General features: G+C 36.1%; 1 pseudogene; it reads left to right on the plus strand.

Annotated features, from left to right (window-relative positions):
- Positions 1–22,449, plus strand: part of LOC133643325 (solute carrier family 12 member 5-like) — a 215,290-nt pseudogene that overhangs the window by 155,909 nt on the left and 36,932 nt on the right.

Here is a 22,449-nt window from a genome sequence, read left to right on the forward strand (position 1 = left end):
CCATTACCTCCCTGCTTGGCACTCAGCATCAAGGGTTGGAATTGGGGGTTAAATCACCAAAAATGATTCCCGGGCGCGGCACCGCTACTGCCCACTGCTCCCCTCACCTCCCATGGGGTGAACACACCTAGTGTGTGTGTGTGACAATCATTGGTACTTTAACTTTAACTTTAACTCTACAAATTGTGGAGGTGTCGCACCTCCGGGTTCCTCGGACCACCAATGATGGACATGACAGGCGTGGCAGTTTTGAGATTTTGTTTATTTTGCAATAAACTCCTCTTTTCTTGCCCTTCTGCTTTTCAGCACTCGCCTCTGGTGACAGTCGCGCTCTTTGATTGATTGATTGAGACTTTTATTAGTAGGTTGCACAGTGAAGTACATATTCCGTACAATTGACCACTAAATGGTAACACCCGAATAAGTTTTTCAACTTGTTTAAGTCGGGGTCCACTTAAATTGATTCATGATACAGATATATACTATCATATATACTATCATCATAATACAGTCATCACACAAGATAATCACATTGAATTATTTACGTTATTTACAATAATCAATAATCTTCCGGTTGCTTTTCAGCCCTCCGCGTCTCCGTCACGCTTTCGCTCGTTCTCGGGTTCTCTCTCTCTCACCAAAACCAACAACTCCAACTTCTCCCACCCCGTCCTTCTCGGCTGCTGCCCTTTTGTAGAGTGACAGCTCAGGTGGGCCATCTACGCACCTGTCGCCGATCTCGGAGCCGGCCCCGGCACAACCCGCCTTGCTGCGGGGCTGCAGGCCACGCCTCCTCACAGAGGATTACCTAAAACAAGCTAAAATCATCAGCCCCGGAGGTTGGGTCTTGGGCACAGTTGGGTGTTCCAACAGGACAATGACTCCAAACACACGTCAAAAGTGGTAAAGGAATGGCTAAATCAGGCTAGAATGAAGGTTTTAGAATGGCCTTCCCAAAGTCCTGACTTAAATGTGTGGACAATGCTGAAGAAACAAGTCCATGTCAGAAAACCAACACATTTAGCTGAACTGCACCAATTTTGTCAAGAGGTGTGGTCAAACATTCAAGCAGAAGCTTGTGGATGGCTACCAAAAGTGCCTTATTGCAGGTAAACTTGCTAAGGGACATGTAAGCAAATATTAACATTGCTGTATGTATACTTTTGATTTGCTCACATTTTCAGTAGACCCATAATAAATTCATAAAAGAAGCAAACTTCATGAATGTTTTTATGTGAGCAACAAGTATGTGCTCCAATCACTACATCACAAAAAATAAGAGTTGTAGAAATTATTGGAAACTCAAGTCCAGGGTTGGGTATCGTTTGAATTCGAACGATTCCGATTCCGATTCCTGACGATTCTCGATTCCGATTCTTCTTGCACCATCAATGTGTTTGACAGGTAGTCCCTGGAAGGTGGTATGTATTTTGGGTTGAGAGTTTTCACCATATCCCTGCAAACATAAACAAACATGTAATGTTGCTGTTACTGTTTATCCCAGTATCAATTAGCTTAGCTCTAACGTTATTGCTTAACTAACCTAAACGTTGGAGATTCCACCTCTGAAAAAGGATGCAGTCTTTTGACTATGTGTGCAGTGACCTTTCTGTGGCACTCTTCCGTCTGTGGCACCGACATCTTCCCCATTGCCGCTACAGTGAACGGAGTACGCTGAGCACATCGCGGAGCCTGGCTAGCAGCTTGTAAATTGTCTATGAAAAAATACGCGGGCTAATTTGTTAGCTGCCTCGACGTTGGCGCAAAACACATTATTTATTGCATATATATTGTTTTACTTACCGGATTCGGACTGCAGTGCAGTCACCGAAGGTGCCAGGCTGGGCGTCGGAGCCAGAGGAAGAGGCACAGGAGGACGGTCGGCGCAGCGCGTCCAAGACGGGACACGCATTTATTTGTACTCGGAGGTGCTTCATCATGTTCGACGTGCACCCTCCTAAGCACGAAACAGTCCTGTCGCACGTGTTACATTTCGCCGATATTTCATTTTTTTTAGTAAAATAAAGCCACACTTTCGACCGCCGACGCCCGCTATCCATGCTTGACTGACTCGCTCGGCTACATAGGCTCGGCTATGCTAACACTTCCGGCGGTGGGCGCTTCTTCGTTGGTGTTTAGCGGCTTCTTCTTCCGGTCGGCGGACTTATTCTTTTTTTCCGGTCGGCGGACTGGGTATCAAAACTAGAAATCGAAATTTAAATTTTTGAACGATTCCGGGAGAATCGGAAAGTTAGTCCCGGTTCTACTCGATACTCGATACCCAACCCTACTCAAGACAGCCATGACATTATGTTCTTTACAAGTGTATGTCAACTTTTGATCGTGACTGTATATAAATACATTTAAAATGCATTGTTTAAATCAGGGGTCACCAACCTTTTTGAACCAAGAGCTACTTCTTGGGTAGTGATTAATGCGAAGGGCTACCAGTTTGATACACACTTCAATAAATTGCCAGAAATAGCCAATTTGCTCAATTTACCTTTAACTCTATGTTATTATTAATAATTAATGATATTTACACTTAATTGGACGGTTTAAAAGAGGAGAAAACACGAAAAAAATGACAATTAAATTTTGAAACATAGTTTATCTTCAATTTCGACTCTTTAAAATTCAAAATTCAACCGAAAAAAAGAAGAGAAAAACTAGCTAATTCGAATCTTTTTGAAAAAATTAAAAAAAATTATTTATGGAACATCATTAGTAATTTTTCCTGATTAAGATTAATTTTATAATTTTGATGACATGTTTTAAATAGGTTAAAATACAATCTGCACTTTGTTAGAATATATAACAAATTGGACCAAGCTATATTTTGTAACAAAGACAAATCATTATTTCTTCTAGATTTTCCAGGACAAAAATTTTAAAAGAAATTCAAAAGACTTTGAAATAAGATTTAAATTTGATTCTACAGATTTTCTAGATTTGCCAGAATAATTTTTTTGAATTTTAATCATAATAAGTTTGAAGAAATATTTCACAAATATTCTTCGTCGAAAAAACAGAAGCTAAAATGAAGAATTCAATCAAAATGTATTTATTATTCTTTACAATAAAAAAAATAAATTTACTTGAAAATTGATTTAAATTGTCAGTAAAGAAGAGGAAGGAATCTAAAAGGTAAAAAGGTATATGTGTTTAAAAATCCTAAAATCATTTTTAAGGTTGTATTTTTTCTCTAAAATTGTCTTTCTGAAAGTTATAAGAAGCAAAGTAAAAAAAAAGATGAAATTATTTAAACAAGTGAAGACCAAGTCTTTAAAATATTTTCTTGGATTTTCAAATTCTATTTGAGTTTTGTCTCTCTTAGAATTAAAATGTAGGGCAAAGTGAGACCAGCTTGCTAGTAAATAAATCAAATGTAAAAAATAGAGGCAGCTCACTGGTAAGTGCTGCTATTTGAGCTATTTTTAGAACAGGCCGGCGGGCTACTCATCTGGTCCTTACGGGCTACCTGGTGCCCGCGGGCACCACGTTGGTGACCCCTGCTTTAAATGGAGATCTGACAAACAGGGAAGCCTATAACTCATTTTCATCACTTTCACGTCGGGAAAAAAAAACCTTATTTGTGTCCCCGGCCGACATGAAAGGGCCATACTAAAACCTTGATTGGATTTCCACGCAAAGATTCATGCTTGAGTTGATACAGCACCAAAATAAACGCCCTTCAATGCTGCTTTTCGTTTTGATGTTAACCTCAATTCCTGCTGCGTTTCTGGCAAACAGGAAGCGTGTGTCCTCGTTACCAACGTTCCGATTGGCTCAGTGCGCGCTTAAAATAAAACCCAACAATGGTGTTAAAGCTGGGCATCAGAAGTCTCACTTTCCATGGTGCTTTCAGGGGGGAACGTTGGAGGAATGCAACCCAGGAGACAAATTGTGCCCTTCTCCTTCCTCCGACTGGCCCCCTTCACTCCGAATTCTGATCGGCGGATGAAACAACGCGGAGATCTTTCATCTCGCAGCCTTCTCATCGCACGTTTCTTCCACTGCAGCCTGCGAGGAGCGTCGACTAATCACGCAAACGCTGCATTAGGGAGAGATCAAAACACCCGAGTCGGTGCTTCGAGTCCGGCGCTATCAACGCGGCGGAGTGTTTGTTTGTGTCTTACTTAATGGATACGCAGAGTTTGATCGCGCCTGCAGGTTCTGGGTCAAAGCTGGCTTATACTTCCTTCCACTGTGGAAGGGAGGCTCATTTGAATACGTTTCATCCTAACCCGATGCTGCTATTTTAGGGTGACGGCGACGCAGGGGAGTGTTTGCCTAGCGACGCGCTCGTCTTTGCTCCCTTCACGGAACACAAGATTCCTTTAAAAAGAATATGACTGTGATTATGTAACAACATCACTGTGGGGTTTTTTTTAGCACTGAGCCTTCAGAGCATGGCGAACCGTGCTTTAATAATAATAACTATCGCATGTTTTCGCACCTCTTCTCACCTCGTTTTCAACACATGTATTAGACGTCCCTGTGGGTGAAATTGATTGGATGTAACAGACAGCTGGCCTCTGATCCCAAATGTGGCCCTGTGAATCCCCAGACAGGGGAGTGAGTGAGGGAGAATGTGTGGCGTTTTATTTCATTCCATCGTGTTTAGAGCAGCCATTCTCAAACTGTGGTCGCGGGGCTCCATCTAGTGGTACGCCAAAGAATCGCTGGTTAAAGTACAGCGTTTTAGTTTCTTATATTCAAACTGTGTAATGTTTCAGTGGCCAAAAAATATAAAATAGACTTGTTAGATAAAACCTCTGCTATGTTTTTAATGAATACTTAGGCTTACTATGCTACTGTATTTTTATGGTGGTACTTGGAGAGCCAAGTTTGTTCTAAGCTGGCACTTGTTGAAAAAAGGTTTGAGAGCTACTGATTTAGATTCATTGTGTCTTAATTGATCTTAATTCCTCTAGATTTTATTTTATTTTATTTAATGACATTTCTAACTTTCATCTACAGTATCTCTTTGTCAATTGGTATGCACCCATGAATGTTATTTTAGTAGTTTTCTGCATTACTTATTTAGTTTTATTTGGTTTTAATGTTGTTTTATTTCTTTTTGAAAGATCGTTTTTAATTTTGTTCTAATACATCTATATATAGATATATATATATAGATATATATATATATCTATATATATATTTAGCTCAAATAAATAAAATAAACTGATATACTGTGTGTATATATATATATATATATATATATATATATATATATATATATATATATATATATATATATATATATATATATATATAATATATATATAACCGATATATACATATATATATACAACTATATATGCATATTTATGTATTTATATATATATGTATATATATAATCTATATATGTATATATATTTAAAAAAAAAATATATATATATATATATATATATATATATATATATATATATATATATATATATATATATATATATATATATATAACCGATATATATATACAACTATATATGCATATTTATGTATTTATATATGTATATATATATAATCTATATATGTATATATATAATCTATATATGTATATATATAAAAAAATATATATTTATATGTTTATATATATATATATATATATATATATATATATATATATATATATATATATATATATATATATATGCGTGTGTGTGTGCGTGTAGCTGTGTGCATGTGTGTGTATATCAATTCAGTTTATTTGAGCTAAAAAAAAAAAAAATATTATATGTAGTCATTTATTGATTCACTTATTATTTCATAGTCATTTATCATATCACAGAAGAAATAGGATTGTGTTCTGCTGTATTTCTTTTTTCTTTATTTCTTTTATTTTAATGTTATGTTATTTCATTTATTTTTGAAATATCATATTTAATTTTTGATTGTATGTTAATATTATTTACAATTTATTTCATTTTTATTTCATTTTTTATTGATATTTAATTTGTTTTGATTCGATATTTAATATATATTCTTTATTTATTTTGATGTCATTACTTTCCATTAATTTGTAATAGAAGTTTATTTTATATGTATTTCAATTATTATATCTCTAGCTTTTATTCAGTTTTTATACGAACATGCGTTTTCTTCTTCTTCTTCAGATCTACATCATGCCCAAAGCAGCCATCTTCCCGCTGGAGGGCCTAGAAGGCGCCGAGGCGGAGGCGGCGCTGCTCAACAACATGCGCGTGTACGGCACCATCCTGCTGACCTCTATGGCCACCGTGGTGTTTGTCGGCGTCAAGTACGTCAACAAGCTGGCCCTGGTCTTCCTGGCCTGTGTCATCCTCTCCATCCTGGCCGTCTACGCCGGCGTCATCAAGACGGCCGTGGACCCTCCCATATTCCCGTAAGTTGACCTGCCCTCTAAGTAGCATTCAAAATGCTGTCCTTCATGCTTTTTTCCCTCCGTCCAGTGTTTGTCTCCTGGGCAACCGCACTCTGGTGTGGAAGACCTTCGACGTGTGCGCCAAGACCGTGGAGACGGCCAACGGGACGGTCACCACGCAGCTGTGGCGCATGTTCTGCAACTCATCCTTGCTCAACGCCTCTTGTGACAAGTACTTTGTCAACAACAACGTGACGCAGGTGCAAGGCATCCCCGGTGTCACCAGCGGAATCTGGACAGGTCGGTGCATGTTCAAGGAGAAGTCCTTTTACTGTCTTTCCAGCAGGAAACTGTGTTGGAAAAAAATCCATCCAACAGTACGTGGTTTCAGAGGAGACTGACGGGATGAAAAGAGAACAAAATTGCCTGATCTATTAAGATCCATGCATGTTTAATGAATGCTCCAAAGCATTCACACATATGGTTTTCTACACAAAAATTCATCTATTTATTATTATTATTATTATTATTGTGTGAATGCTCCAAAGCATTCACACATATGGTTTTCTACACCAAAATTAATCTTATTTATTATTATTATTATTATTATTATTATTATTATTGTGTAAAAGATCCAAAGCCTTCACACATGGTTTTCTACACCAAAATTAATCTTATTTATTATTATTATTATTATTATTATTATTATTATTATTGTGTGAATGCTCCAAAGCATTCACACATATGGTTTTCTACACCAAAATTCATCTATTTGTGTGAATGCTCCAAAGCATTCACACATATGGTTTTCTACACCAAAATTAATCTTATTTATTATTATTATTATTATTATTGTGTGAATGCTCCAAAGCATTCACACATATGGTTTTCTACACCAAAATTCATCTATTTATTATTATTATTATTATTGTTGTGTGAATGCTCCAAAGCATTCACACATATGGTTTTCTACACCAAAACTCATCTATTTATTATTATTATTATTATTATCATTGTTGTGTGAATGCTCCAAAGCATTCACACGTATGGTTTTCTACACCAAAATTCATCTATTTGTGTGAATGCTCAAAAGCATTCACACATATGGTTTTCTACACCAAAATGCATCTTATTTATTATTATTATTATTATTATTATTATTATTGTGTGAATGCTCCAAAGCATTCACACATATGGTTTTCTACACCAAAATTAATCTTATTTATTATTATTATTATTATTATTGTGTAAATGCTCCAAAGCATTCACACATATGGTTTTCTACACAAAAATTCATCTATTTATTATTATTATTATTATTATTATTGTGTAAATGCTCCAAAGCATTCACACATATGATTTTCTACACCAAAATTCATCTATTTATTATTATTATTATTATTATTGTGTGAATGCTCCAAAGCATTCACACATATGGTTTTCTACACCAAAATTAATCTTATTTATTATTATTATTGTTATTATTGTGTAAATGCTCCAAAGCATTCACACATATGGTTTTCTACACCAAAATTCATCTATTTATTATTATTATCACTATTATTATTATTCTCCAGATTTCGGCGCGCTCTACCTTCCACATTTTTCACCCGATTCAAAGCGTTCCAACTTCAAACTGTTCAGCCTATTCAGGAATCGCGGGCTTTCCATTGACAAATTCCAAAAATTCCCAGATTTCCCAGAATTCCAGCTTTTCCGGGACATTTTTCCCCATTCAAAATGAATTGGCCATTTTTCAAACTTCTACCATTTCCACATTTTTCAACCGATTCCAACCATTCCACCTTCAACACAATCCACCATTCTGGAAATTCAAACTATCATTTTTCCAAGTTCAAGAAAATTCCAGGATTTTCCAGAATTCCTGCTTTTCTAAAGCCCTATTTCCACCCCTTTTTCTGGCAGCTACTCCTTCCACATTTTTCAATGCATTTCAACCCTTCCACCGTCAAAACATTCCTCTTAATCAGGACGAAAAGCAAAGTTGTTTTTTGAACTGGAAAAATTCCCGGTTTTCCCAAAATTCCCGGATTCCGTAATACTATTTCTCAATTCAACATGTTACTACTTCAACATTTCTCCTCCGATTTGAAAAATTCCAACACCAACCATTTCAACTCATTCAGACCATTCAAATTTTTTACCATTTTCAAAAATAATTCCCGCTTTTCCCGAAATTCCCCACATTTTTGGGAAATTCCTATTGAAATCAATGGGACATTCTTCAAAGTTCCACAACTCCCACATGTTTCATCGGATTCAAACAGTTCCAACTTCAAAATATTCAGGCTGTCCAGGAATTGTGTTCTCTACTTCAACAATTCTAAAAAAAATTCCAGGATTTCAGTTTGTGTGAATGCATTGGAGCATTCACACGCAATTCCTTCAGGAATTGCCTCATCTAGTTCAAATGTGTTTTTTGTGTGTACTCTGTGTGGAAATGGGAATAGGAAACCGGTTTCGAATCCTGGGAATCCTTTGACCGTTTTGTTAACGATTCCTTCATCGATGCCTCTGGGCACGCATGACGTCACCGCGCACCACAGGCGTTAGAATTTGTCACCAGAAAGGAAGACAACAGGGAAACTTGCAAAGTGGATATTGCATCAAATTGAGAGAAATACTAGCAGAGACAGTGGCGGACACAACGTGTGATAATGTTGAATGAATGACGCATTTTCCATACCCTACCAGACATAAGTGAATCATCACTAACAGCGGCGGCAAAGTCAGCAAGTCTTCTGGTAGTGATTTGCGACACCGACCTGATACCAAGTCAAATTCGGGCTGGTATCGGCGATACCGATCCGATACCAATACTTGCAAATATACCTAATTTAAAAAGTTGTTTATTTTTAAAAAATTCCACATATACTGTGTGTGTATATATATATATATATATATATATATATATATATATATATATATATATATATATATATATAGGTCAAAGGGGCACTTTTACTGTTTAGCGATCTACAGTAGGCATTTTCTATAAATTGTTTTTCTAGAAAGTTCCATAGTTTTTGGAGCTATATACTTATTTTTAGTCATTGACTAATCTTAATTTTATCATTACTAATTAAATTTTGTTTATTCTTGTTTGAAAATGTTTAAATTGAGAAAATAACAATTCAAATAAGATATTTTGGTATACAGTTATATATGTATATATTTATTTATATATGTATATACACAGTACAGGCCAAACGTTTGGACACACCTTCTCATTCAATGTGTTTTCTTTATTTTCATGACTATTTACATTGTAGATTGTCACTGAAGGCATCAAAACTACATGTGGAGTTTAGGGCTGCAACAACTAATCGATTAAAATCGATTATTAAAATAGTTGCCGATTAATTTAGTCATCAATTCGTTGGATCTATGAGTTTTATTTAATTTTTTTAATTAATTGTATTTATTTATTTTTTATTTTATTTTTAATAAACTTTTATTTATAAACTGCAACATTTACAAACCGCTGAGAAACAATAATCAAAATAAGAATGGTGCCAGTATGCTGGTTTTTTTTTCAATAAAATACTGGATAGGATAGAAATGTAGTTCGTCTCTTTTATCCGATTATTAATCGATTAATTGAAGTAATAATCGACAGATTAATCGATTATCAAATTAATCGTTTGTTGCAGCCCTAGTGGAGTTATGCACTTAACAAAAAAGGTGAAATAACTGAAAACATTTTTGATTTTCGAGTTTCTTCAACAAGCCACCCTTTGCTTTGATTACTACTTTGCACACTCTCAGCATTCTCTCCATGAGCTTCAAGAGGTAGTCACCTGAAATGGTTTTCACTTCACAGGTGTCGAAGTTTTGATGCCTTCAGTGACAATCTACAATGGAAGTAGTCTTGAAAATAAAGAAAAACAAATAGAAATGAGAAGGTGTGTCCAAACTTTTTGCCTGTACTGTGTACATAAAAGAACAACACTAAAAGTGTAAGAAAAAAAAAGCAAAAATCAGAATGTAATGAGAAAAAAACGAACATTTTAAACTAACAATAGTAATATAATTAGGCACCTAAAACCCAAAGTTGTGTATATATTTGTATAGCATTGTTTTTTAATAAAACAAAAAATCTAAAAACGGATATTTTACATAAAACGTGTTATAGGTGACTACGAATGTTATTACAAATTTTCATTTTTTTGTCATTATGTACCGATTTTTTTCTCTCTATTTTTATTTTTATTTTTTTTACATTTTTACTGTTGTTTTTTCCTATATAACAATAAGATCAAAAATAATAATGATAATATAATTGTGTAACTGCATAACTTAGTGTCTTTCAATAGCATTTTACAGTTGGTCTTTAAAAACAGCTGAGTGCTCCTGTTATGTAGAGGATCTTTGATCAGCATTTTTGCAGTTTGTCCTTAAAAACAGCACAGTGCTCCTGTCATATGGAGGATCTTTGACTTGTGGTTCGATGTACGTCCTTAAAAACAGCACAGTGCTCCTGTCATATGGAGGATCTTTGACTTGTGGTTCGATGTACGTCCTTAAAAACAGCACAGTGCTCCTGTCATATGGAGGATCTTTGAATTGTGGTTCGATGTACGTCCTTAAAAACAGCCCAGTGCTCCTGTCATATGGAGGATCTTTGACTTGTGGTTCGATGTACGTCCTTAAAAACAGCACAGTGCTCCTGTCATATGGAGGATCTTTGAATTGTGGTTCGATGTACGTCCTTAAAAACAGCACAGTGCTCCTGTCATATGGAGGATCTTTGACTTGTGGTTCGATGTACGTCCTTAAAAACAGCACAGTGCTCCTGTCATATGGAGGATCTTTGACTTGTGGTTCGATGTACGTCCTTAAAAACAGCACAGTGCTCCTGTCATATGGGGGATCTTTGACTTGTGGTTCGATGTATGTCCTTAAAAACAGTAGCATGCTTTGTAGAGGATCTTTGAGTATCGTTTTTGCAATTGGAGGATCTTTGATTAATGTTTTCAGTTTCATCCTTAAAAACAGCAGAGTGCTCCTGTTATATAGAGGATCTTTGACAAGTGTTTTTGCAGTATGTCCTTAGAAAACAGTAGCGTCTTTGAGTAGCATTTTTCAGTTATGCCTTAAAAACAACAGAATTCTCCTGTTGAATAGAGGATTTTGAACAAATCTGATTTGGTCCCCTTTGGCCTGCTGTGTAAACGTAGTCTAAACGCTCCAAAGTGCTTCAAAGCTGATATTTTCGCATCAGATTTGGAGGTAAAAACATTCATTTTTAAGGTGTGGTGGCTTTTATTTTGCAAAGTAGTAGTGGTAGTAATAATTGTTAAATTATTATTTAATAATTTTAATAATTAAGAATAACACAATTTGTCACCTAAAACGCAAAGTTTTGTCTTTAAATATAAAATCTATATTTTTATAGCATTTTTTTTTTTATAAAACAAAAAATCTAAATACTCCCCCAACCATTCTTAATTTTTCAGTTTGGTGATCTTAAATATTAGAAGCTCTCAGAATAAAAACAATATACTCAAAATATAAACAGAAATGCGTTAGTTAATTAGAAAATGTAATAATACTAACTTATGAATTAATTTTAAAAATGACAACAAACATAAACACTGTTAAATGTGTAACTGAACATTAATATTTTTATACAGGCAGAATTTTTGTCACACTAAGTTATGCAGTTACACAATTAAATTATTATTATTATTATTTCATCTTATAGTTATATAGGAAAAAACAACAGTGAAAATGTTTTTAAAAAAATAAAAAAGCAAAAAAATCGGTATGTAATGACAAAAAACTGAAATGTTCAAACTAAATTTTTTTTATAATATTCTTAGTCACCTATAACACAAGATTTTATGTATATTATCAGTTTTTAGCACTTTTTAAATGAAAAGATATCCATATGGCCCCCGCATACTTTGACTTATCAGTAAAAGTTTGGACACGCCCAATCTAAAATATTAGAAGCTCTCAAAATAAAAATAAAATATACTTAAAATATAAACAAATATTAGTTAGGTAATTAGAAAATAAAACAATACTAACTTATGAATTAATTTGAAACAACCATAAACACTGTTAAATATGTAACTGAACATTAATATTTTTATACAGGCAGAATTTTTGTCACACTAAGTTATGCAGTTACACAATTAAATTATTATTATTATTATTTCATCTTATAGTTATAAAGGAAAAAACAACAGTGAAAATGTTTTAAAAAAAATAAAAAAGCAAAAAAAATCGGTATGTAATGAGAAAAAACTGAAATGTTCAAACTAAAATTTTTTTATAATATTCTTAGTCACCTATAACACAAGATTTTATGTATAATATCAGTTTTTAGCACTTTTTAAATGAAAAGATATCCATATGGCCCCCGCATACTTTGACTTATCAGTAAAAGTTTGGACACGCCCAATCTAAAATATTAAAAGCTCTCAAAATAAAAATAAAATATACTTAAAATATAAACAAATGTTAGTTAGGTAATTAGAAAATAAAACAATACTAACTTATGAATTAATTTGAAGCAACCATAAACACTGTTAAATGTGTAACTGAACGTTAATATTTTTGTACAGGCAGAATGTTATGCAGGTATACAATTTTATTTTTAACAAACAACAGTAAAAGAGTACAAATAAATCAGTTTGTAATGATAAAAAGCTGAAATGTTCTTATTAATATGTAATATTAATATATACTTAGTTATCAATAATACAAAGTTGACACAATATCGGTTTTTAGCACTTTTTAAATTAAAAAATATCAATTGGCCCTCACATACTTTGACTTTTCAATATGCGGCCCTTGGTGGAAAAAGTTTGGACACCCCTGAATTAAAGTATCAATATTTTGATTTGAGAATCAGATCTGGTATCAGTGGTATGGATATTTCAGTATCGATCCTCACATCACTATCTTAATCGTGCAGCTGACTACCAAACTAACTGAATAAATGCTGTTGTTAACCATAAATCCTCTTGTTTGTGCAGAGAACCTGTTTGGGACCTACTACGACAAGGGGGACCTGATCGACCGGGTCAACATGGACTCTGCGCAGGACCAAGGGGACCCTCTGACCAACGCCAACCGCTACGTGCTGGCCGACATCACCAGCTTCTTCACGCTGCTGGTCGGCATCTACTTCCCGTCTGTGACAGGTGAACGCCTCCCTCTTATTATTTATGTATTGTTATTTGTCATGGTTATTTACCGCCATGTCTCCTTCTGCTCAGGAATCATGGCCGGCTCTAACCGCTCCGGTGACCTGCGTGACGCCCAGAAGTCCATCCCCATCGGAACCATCGCCGCCATCACCACCACCTCCTTTGTCTGTATCCTCTCTCAGCGGCACCCTCTGCTGGGCAGCAGGGTGCACTGCACACACCTCAGACATGTACTCATCTGGAGGCCTTTTGAACTATGTTGTCAAAAACAGCAAAGTGCTTCTGTCATATAGACAATCTTTGACTAGCATTTATGCAGTATGTTCTTAAAAACAGCATAGTGCTCCTGTTAAATAGAGAATCTTTGACTAGCACTTATGCAGTATGTTCTTAAAAACAGCAGGGCTCCTGTTAAATAGAGAAGCTTTGACTGGCATTTTTGCAGTATTTTCTTAAAAACAGCATAGTGCTCCTGTTAAATAGAGAATCTTTGACTAGCATTTATGCAGTATGTTCTTAAAAACAGCATAGTGCTCCTGTTATATACAGAATCTTTGACTAGCATTATTGCAGTATGTTCTTAAAAACAGCATAGTGCTCTTGTTAAATAGAGAATCTTTGACTAGCATTTTAGCAGTATGTTCTTAAAAACAACAGGGCTCCTGTTAAATAGAGAAGCTTTGACTGGCATTTTTGCAGTATGTTCTTAAAAACAGCATAGTGCTCCTGGTATATAGACAATCTTTGACTAGCATTATTACAGTAAGTCTTTAAAAACAGCATAGTGCTCCTGTTAAATAGAGAATCTTTGACTAGCATGTTTGCAGTATATTCTTAAAAACAGCATAGTGCTCCTGTTAAATAGAGAATCTTTGACTGGCATTTTAGCAGTATGTTCTTAAAAACAGCATAGTGCTCCTGTTAAATAGAGAAGCTTTGACTAGCATATTAGCAGTATATTCTTATAAACAGCATAGTGCTCCTGTTAAATAGAGAATCTTTGACTAGCATATTAGCAGTATGTTCTTAAAAACAGCATAGTGCTCCTGTTATATACAGAATCTTTGACTAGCATTATTACAGTAGGTCTTTAAAAACAGCATAGTGCTCCTGTTAAATAGAGAAGCTTTGACTAGCATTTATGCAGTATGTTCTTAAAAACAGCATAGTGCTCCTGTTATATACAGAATCTTTGACTAGCATTATTGCAGTATGTTCTTAAAAACAGCATAGTGCTCCTGTTATATAGAGAATCTTTGACTGGAATTAGTGCAGTAGGTCTTTAAAAACAGCATAGTGCTCCTGTTATATACATAATCTTTGACTAGCATTATTACAGTAGGTCTTTAAAAACAGCATAGTGCTCCTGTTAAATAGAGAATCTTGGACTAGCATTTTAGCAGTATGTTCTTAAAAACAGCATAGTGCTCCTGTTAAATAGAGAAGCTTTGACTAGCATATTAGCAGTATGTTCTTAAAAACAGCATAGTGCTCCTGTTAAATAGAGAATCTTTGACTAGCATATTAGCAGTATGTTCTTAAAAACAGCATAGTGCTCCTGTTATATACAGAATCTTTGACTAGCATTATTACAGTAGGTCTTTAAAAACAGCATAGTGCTCCTGTTAAATAGAGAAGCTTTGACTAGCATTTATGCAGTATGTTCTTAAAAACAGCATAGTGCTCCTGTTATATACAGAATCTTTGACTAGCACTTATGCAGTATGTTCTTAAAAACAGCATAGTGCTCCTGTTATATAGAGAATCTTTGACTGGAATTAGTGCAGTAGGTCTTTAAAAACAGCATAGTGCTCCTGTTATATACATAATCTTTGACTAGCATTATTACAGTAGGTCTTTAAAAACAGCATAGTGCTCCTGTTAAATAGAGAATCTTGGACTAGCATTTTAGCAGTATGTTCTTAAAAACAGCATAGTGCTCCTGTTAAATAGAGAATCTTTGACTAGCATTTTAGCAGTATGTTCTTAAAAACAGCATAGTGCTCCTGTTAAATAGAGAAGCTTTGACTAGCGTTTAGCAGTATGTTCTTAAAAACAGCAGGGCTCCTGTTAAATAGAGAATCTTTGACTAGCATTATTGCAGCATTTCCTTAAAACAGCATAATGCTCCTGTTATATAGAGAATCTTTGACTAGCCTTCTTGTAGTAGGTGCTTAAAAACAGTATAGTGCTCTGCGTACTGTACGTGGGCTAATTGGAAGGTCACATGAAGTTTGGAGCTCTGTAGCAACTGACTGTGCAGAAAGTCTTTGCACTATGCGCTTCAGCATCCGCTGACCTCTCTGGCAGTTTACCTGGCCTACCACTTGGTGGCTGAGTTGCTGTTGTTCCCAAACTCTTCCATTTTCCTATAATGAGTTGACGTTGGAATATTTAGGAGCGAGGAAATCTCACGACTGGATTTGTTGCACAGGTGGCATGCTATGACAGTTCCACGCTGGAAATCACTGAGAGCGGCCCATTCTTTCACACATGTTTGTAGAAACAGTCTCCATGCCTAAGTGCTTGATTTTAGGACACCTGATTGTGATCATTTGGATGGGTGGCCAAATACCTTTGGCAATATAGTGTACATTATATTACTTTCATTTACTTCCATGTAAAAACACACATTTTTAAGGTGTGCTGGCTTTTATTTTGCAAAGTAGTAGTGGTAGTAGCGAATTCCACACTGGGGCCTTGTAATCTAAATCTGATCCACTTTGGCCTGCAATGTAAACGTCGTCATAATAGTTGTGGTACTCTGCCAGATGACAAGTTTTATTGAGTGGGACAGTTTTATGTAATATGTGGCATTCTCCCGTAATCAGGTGAAGTCGCTGCTCAAGTGCACTCGAGCATACCGGGCCGCTTCCATCTTCTCGTGTCCCGCAGTAATCAGCTTTGGGTCCGACCAAATTTGATTAGGTCTCCCAATCTGCCTATGCAAATGTGACTTAATAAAGTAGAGGGATTATTAGCGGCAGCATCATTGATCACTCAAGATGTTATCCTCAAGTAAATCGATTCCCGAGCTCGGGACTATTAGGCGCATTACGCAAAGGACGAGCTTCCTCTTGTCTTTACACTGCAAAAAGTCAGTGTTCAAAAACAAGAAAAAAAAATTACAAAAATTGGGGGTATTTTACTTGAACAAAGCAAAATTATCTGCCAATAGAACAAGAAAATTTGGCTTGTCAAGACTTTCTAAAACAAGTACAATTAGCTAACCTCAATGAACCCAAAAATACCTTAAAGCAGTGGTCCCCAACCTTTTTGTAGCTGCGGACCGGTCAACGCTTGAAAATTTGTCCCACGGACCGGTGGGGGGGTATTTTTAAAAAAAAACAATTTTTTATTTTATTTTATTTTTATTTTTTTACATAAATAAATACAATCATGTGTGCTTACGGACTGTAGCCCTGCAGACTGTATTGATCTATATTGATATATAATGTATATATTGTGTTTTTTATGTTGATTTCATAATTTTTTATTTTTATTTTTATTTATTTTTTTTAAAATTTTTTGTGCGGCCCGGTACCAATCGGTTCGCGGACCGGTACCGGGCCTCAATGAACCCAAAAATACCTTAAAGCAGTGGTCCCCAACCTTTTTGTAGCTGCGGACCGGTCAACGCTTGAAAATTTGTCCCACGGACCGGTGGGGGGTGGGGAGGTATTTAAAAAAAAAAAAAAAATTTTTTTTTTTTTTTTTTTTTTTACATAAATAAATACAATCATGTGTGCTTACGGACTGTATCCCTGCAGACTGTATTGATCTATATTGATATATAATGTATATATTGTGTTTTTTATGTTGATTTCATAATTTTTTTTAATTTTTTTTTATTTATTTATTTTTTTTTAATTTCTTGTGGGCCGCGGCCCGGTGGTTGGGGACCACTGCCTTAAAGTAAGTATATTCTCACTAATAACAAGTGCACTTTTCTTGATAGAAAAAAAAAATATGAGTCCTTTTTTCTCAATATGTTGAGAAATATTCTTAAATGAAGTAAATGCAAGTGCCATTATCTTGACATAATGATATGCGCTAGGCCGGGGTTCGGCAACCCGCGGCGAGTGGCTCTCTGGAGCTTTTTCAAAAATGTATGAAAAATGGAAAAAGATGAGGGGACAAGAATATATTTTTAGTTTTAATATGGTTTCTGTAGGAGGACAAACATGACACAAACCTCCCTAATTGTTATAAAGCACACTGTTTGTATTAAACATGCTTCACTGATTCGAGAATTTGGCGAGCGCCGTTTTGTCCTACTAATTTTGGCGGTCCTTGAACTCACCGTAGTTTGTTTACATGTACAACTTTCTCCGACTTCCTAGGACGTGTTTTACGCCACTTTTTTGTCTCATTTTGTCCACCAAACTTTTAATGTTGTGCATGAATGCACAAAGGTGAGTTTTGTTGATGTTATTGACTTGTGTGGAGTGCTAATCAGACATATTTGGTCACTGCATGACTGCAAGCTAATCGATGCTAACATGCTATTTAGGCTAGCTATATGTACATATTGCATCATTATGCCTCATTTGTAGCTATATTTGAGCTCATTTAGTTTCCTTTAAGTCCTCTTAATTCAATTTATATCTCATGACACACTATCTGTATGTAGTATGGCTTTTAATTTTTCGCGGCTCCAGACAGATTTGTTTTTTGTATTTTGGTCCAATATGGCTCTTTCAGCATTTTGGGTTAGCCGACCCCTGCACTAGGCATTACATTTCTTGAAACCAGCAAACTTATACTAAAAACTAGTTAATTTTTTCTCAACATATTGATAATATTTCTCAATATGTTGCGAAAAATTCTTAAATGAAGTAAATGCTAGTGCCATTATCTTGACATAATGATATGCACTAGGCCGGAGTTCGGCAACCCGCGGCTCTAGCGCCGCCCGAGTGGCTCTCTGTAGCTTTTTCAAAAATGTATGAAAAATGGAAAAAGATGAGGTGAAAATAATATATTTTTTGTTTTAATATGGTTTCTGTAGGAGGACAAACATGACACAAACCTCCCTAATTGTTATAAATCACACTGTTTGTATTAAACAAGCTTCCCTGATTCGAGTATTGGGCGAGCGCCGTTTTGTCCTACTAATTTTCGCGGTCCTTGAACTCACCGTAGTTTGTTTACATGTACAACTTTCTCCGACTTTCTAGGACGTGTTTTATGCCACTTTTTTGTCTCATTTTGTCCACCAAACTTTTAACGTTGTGCATGAATGCACAATGGTGAGTTTTGTTGATGTTATTGACTTGTGTGGAGTGCTAATCAGACATATTTGGTCACTGCATGACTGCAAGCTAATCGATGCTAACATGCTATTTAGGCTAGCTAAATGTACATATTGCATCATTATGCCTCATTTGTAGCTATATTTGAGCTCATTTAGTTTCCTTTAAGTCCTCTTAATTCAATTTATATCTCATGACACACTATCTGTATGTAATATAGCTTTTAATTTTTCGTGGCTCCAGACAGATTTGTTTTTTGTATTTTTGGTCCAATATGGCTCTTTCAACATTTTGGGTTGCCGACCCCTGCACTAGGCATTACATTTCTTGAAACCAGCAAACTTATACTAAAAACTAGTTAATTTTTTCTCAACATATTGAGAATATTTCTCAATATGTTGCGAAATATTCTTAAATGAAGTAAATGCAAATCTTACTTATATTTCAGTTTTTGCAGTTTATGCTCCTTATTTGAACCTGCCAAGACATGTCCAGCGTCATTCTGTTTGGCGCCTGCATCGAGGGCGTGGTCCTCCGAGACAAGTAAGTGGGCCAGCGAATGATCTCCATGGAATGGTTTTCCGAGGACTGATGGTCGCCCTCCTTTAGGTTCGGTGAAGGCGTGCACGGCAACTTGGTCATCGGCACGTTGGCGTGGCCGTCGCCGTGGGTGATTGTGATCGGCTCCTTCTTCTCCACCTGCGGCGCGGGCCTCCAGAGCCTGACGGGGGCGCCCCGGCTTATGCAGGCCATCGCCAAGGACAACATCGTGCCCGCCCTCCGGGTCAGTCTTGTGTGGACTCTTGCCCGTCACCTTATACAGTATCACAACATACGTGTACATTAACGCCGTATGTGCTCCAAGAAACGCTGCCTACTACACGACCAACTTAATCTCTAATTAGTCAAACGTTAGTATCATCGGCTGTGGCTGTAGGCAACCTCCTGATGGACATTTTATGTTTTTGCGCTACTCAAATGTTAGTGTGAAACCCAAGCATCTTGTTTACTTGTACTTAGACTTAGACAAACTTTATTGATCCACAAGGGAAATTGTTCCCTTGTTCCCTCAGTTACAAAGGATGGAAAGTGTAAGGATGGAAAGGATAATGCAGGTATTAAGTAAACAAAAAATGTACCATAGTAGCAGTATAAAATATATCATATATGTAATATTTACTAGGGGTGTAACGGTACGTGTATTTGTATTGAACCGTTTCGGTACGGGGGTTCAGGTTCGGTTCGGAGGTGTACCGAACGAGTTTCTACACAGACATATTAAGTAGCGTAACGCAGGTTGTGTAAACAATGCACACCGAGGCACAACACACGGCATGCTAGCAGCTAACGGGCTAGGATAGACTGACCATACGTCCTCTTTTCACCGGACATGTTCTCTTTTGCGGAGCTGTCAGGGCGGAGTTTCTTAAATGCCTCAAATGTCCGGCATTTTGAGTTAGAGTTGCGTGTATTTTCAATGTACGTTCAGGGTTAAGAAGGGGTTGAAAACAAAACAAATTGTGCGCGCAGCAGCATTGGTGAGGGAGGGGCAGAGACAAAGAGAGTGAGAGAGTTATGATAAACGCACATGCGTCGCCAGGCTCTGCTTTTTATCCATAGATTTATCACTTTTAATTTTTTATTATCTATGTCACCAATTAGATGTCAGGTTCAAACACTGATGACATTTATTAAACAAGACAAAAGGCAAGGAATCAAACAGAGACAGAATTCAATTTGGACTCAATTGAGGAGAGACATGGCCACTGTACTCTCTGTACAGTAGGGATGGACGATACCACACTTTTAGGATTCGATACGATACCGATACTTTTTCCTTGCATTTTCATCGATACCGATACCATTAATTTCTTATTGGCAATTTTTGTCAGTCAAAAATATTATTACTATTGTTATTATTTAAGACAAATCACAAGACAAATACAGACCATTTATACCACATTCATTATGGTCAATATATAATAAAAGTAAAATTAAAATAAATAACATAAATATGAAAAATAAATTAAATATAAACAAAAATATACACATTTTCACTTTTCTTATTTCTCAAAAAAAAAAGTCTTGGTAGAAAAAGCTTAAAAAAAACATTTATTCATAACAATGTTATGTTTCAAACCTCTTTGTGGAAGTAAACTTATAACACTTCTCGGAAGCAAAGTCAATAATTTCCGTATCACAATAAACTAGGATTTCCTTGTCCTATAAACCTGCATACGAAAGACAGTTCCCTGAGAAAATGAACTTGGAAAAATGATCTACAAAAATGTCTGACACCATCACACCTTTAGTGTACTCGAGATATGTCGTCACACTTTACTGAAGTCTCAGATTGCTGCTCAGGAAAAGTAACAACGCTGTCGGCTGGCTGTGTGTGTGTGTGTGTGTGTGTGTGTGTGTGTGTGTGTGTGTGTGTGTGTGTGTGTGTGTGTGTGTGTGTGTGTGTGTGTGTGTGTGTGTGTGTGTGTGTGTGTGTGTGTGTGTGTGTGTGTGTGTGTGTGTGTGTGTGTGTGTGTGTGTGTGTGTTGCACGTTGACCACGCTCATTGGCTGTCTCCTGTCACGTGACTGGGCCAGCTCTATACTCTGCCAGGTACAGGTGTGTCCCAGCACATAGTAAGTTAAGTAAGTCATCAAAAACATCTGAAAGTGATGCTTGCACCCCCCACACGCCGTTTTTTGGTTTATATCGATACTTTTTTCAGAAAAGTGATGCCAAATGAGTAGCGTGTGAGTATCGATATATCGATACCACAGGATCGATACGCACATCCCTACTGTACAGTCCTGCACCACGCTCTGACGAAGAAGGTTTTCGTCTTCTCTTTTATTTAGATGTTCAATGTTTACGCAACAACACATTTCTCAACAGGAATGGGTAGTATGTAAACAGTCCTTGTTTTCGGTCACATTGAAGACAATAGAAGAAGATCCCTCGGGCTTGGGCTTGTCCTGGATTCAGCTTGATCAGGTTTTCGAGGACAATGGATGACCCCTCCCGTCTGTTTCTATCGTACACAGCGGAATCTTCCAAGCGTTTTGCTTGGTGCAACAGAGACAGCTTCTTGTCTGTTCATTGGAAACTCCGAATGGAAAGTTTTTGTGATAACTTACACACAATTATTCCAACAATCTATAGCAGGGGTGTCAAAAGTGTGCTCCGGGGGCCATTTGCGGCCCACAGCTAATGTTTTAAAGGCCCACGGCACATTCTAAAATGACTATTAAAATAAACAAAAACATAACAAAAGTGAAATAAAAAAGCTTAAAGGGTAAATGTAGTTTAGAAAAAGTTGCAATGTTGACTAATAAAACAAAGCTGTTTTTTTTTCTTTCAAACTGTCATTGCTCAAAACATAATATTGAATCAAAATCAATGTTATTATGAATTATTGACCTATCCAAGGTTCCCATTACTTCACATCAAATATTCCACTAAGAAAAATACTTTTGGTGGAAGATTTTGCAAATTTGGTAAAAAAATAACCCAAACATTTATTTTTTAGTGTTTTTTTACTGTACCGAAAATGAACCGAACCGTGACCTCTAAACCGGGGTACATACCGAACCGAAATTTTTGTGTACCGTTACACCCCTAATGGATATACATTATATGATATATACTGATTTATTATTATATT

The sequence above is a fragment of the Entelurus aequoreus genome, linkage group LG26 (genome assembly GCF_033978785.1).
Source record: "Entelurus aequoreus isolate RoL-2023_Sb linkage group LG26, RoL_Eaeq_v1.1, whole genome shotgun sequence".
Taxonomy (NCBI): Eukaryota; Metazoa; Chordata; class Actinopteri; order Syngnathiformes; family Syngnathidae; genus Entelurus; species Entelurus aequoreus.